Below are 1,513 nucleotides of genomic sequence, written 5' to 3'. Positions count from 1 at the left end.
TTGGGAGGAACGGAGGCATTCGATTGTGTTTCAAGCCATGTTGCAAAACAAAGTCGGCTGTTGCGCACATGCTTCCTGTGCAGAATGTACCGGGAATGAAGATCCGACTCGCCGTGAGTCAGTCATCCTGCGACCAGAGTGAAAACATGTGCAACGGGCTCTCGTCAAAAAACATGTACATGCATGCACAAAGCTGTCACCTTTTGTTTTATCTCTAACTCGTTTCTGCTTCATTGCACGATTTGCTGTGGTTGCCACATACACAAGGACATGGACAGAAAAATGTACAGAGCAAAGCATATGATACAGAGACACATGGGGAAGCCATAAGTGAATAATCCATCCTGGCAACAAGCTGTTTTCCTGTCAACATTGCTGTAACTGTGCATGTGTTTGTGTGGCCGCTCTGCCAAACACTTTTTCCAGACAGGAAACAGTGGAGAGTGTCATACTATCATCCCCTACCACTCCTTCAGGCAGTCCAGGTGAACTCTGAGTGTTTTCCATGTCTCCCTCGCCTATATCAAGTTCCTCTGCTTCTCTCTCTTCACCTCTCTGATGTCTTTGTGTCTCCGTCACCTGAAATAATGAATGGATGCTGACAGAGAAGGACAAGCAAAGATTACATGACAGGCTAAGAAAAAAAGACAGAGAAGGAAAGTGGAGACAAAAATAGACAAACTAGTATATTTCTGGAGATGTTTTGATGGGTGCCGAGGCAGCGACTGCCCGGAGTTCCAACATAAACCATGTAATAATCTAAGCTAAGAAAAATGTCTACATTTTGGTGTGTGAACTGCATAAGAAGTGTAAAGGGAACTGAGATAAAAGGCAGTGTTAAAGTTGCTGCCAGTGGCTCGTTATGGTCGTCGTAGTAACCACACACCAGTGTCTGTCCCTCCCTGACTGCCAAATTAATGAGAGGCAAACAGAAACAGACTGAAAATAAGACTCGAATATACAGTCACTGTGTCAAAACTATAAGTCGGATCCTAAAGGTTCCTGAAACATAAGCAGCACAAGACTCTGATGGCCACACATGTGAATTTTTTTTGTTTTTACAGTGTTTTATGTAGGATATATGACAAGTTAAAAAGTCCCTCCATATTTAGTTGTAAAGAGAAAATTTCAAAATAAAATATAACTCAAGTTGGTGGAAGTTTGGGTGTGCTTTCTCTGCATTCTGGGAGGATTTAAGAGAAAATCCTAAGTCCTACAGCAGTGAGAGACACACTGGGTGAAAGAAGAGAAAAATGCCAGTGGTTTGATGTATAATTTATATATGTACCAAAACAACGACAACATGACATGAGTGCAGGGTAATTAGTCCAAGAGCGAGACCAAAACCAGACACAGAGACAGCAGCTGAAGGTAAGTGCAATTTATTTACAGGTGCCCAAGGTATGTACAGTGCGATAGGTTTGTGGAGCGATCTGTGAAGTAAGAGGAACAGGGTGAGTCTCGGGTACCAATCCTAATATCAGCCTAGCACTGCACGATGGCTTCTTAATGT

At 42.8% G+C, this 1,513-nt stretch overlaps 1 long non-coding RNA gene across 1 annotated transcript in view; it reads right to left on the bottom strand.

Annotated features, from left to right (window-relative positions):
* Positions 1 to 1,366: 1,366 nt before the first annotated feature.
* LOC112450640 overlaps positions 1,367 to 1,513 on the bottom strand; it is a 5,810-nt gene continuing 5,663 nt past the window's right edge. Inside the window, exon 3 of the long non-coding RNA XR_003039319.2 lies at positions 1,367 to 1,433. This is a non-coding gene — a long non-coding RNA (uncharacterized LOC112450640). The remainder of the gene's footprint in view (positions 1,434 to 1,513) is intronic.

The sequence above is a fragment of the Kryptolebias marmoratus genome, linkage group LG2 (genome assembly GCF_001649575.2).
Source record: "Kryptolebias marmoratus isolate JLee-2015 linkage group LG2, ASM164957v2, whole genome shotgun sequence".
Lineage (NCBI taxonomy): Eukaryota > Metazoa > Chordata > Actinopteri > Cyprinodontiformes > Rivulidae > Kryptolebias > Kryptolebias marmoratus.
This window is presented reverse-complemented; position numbering and strand designations above follow the sequence as displayed.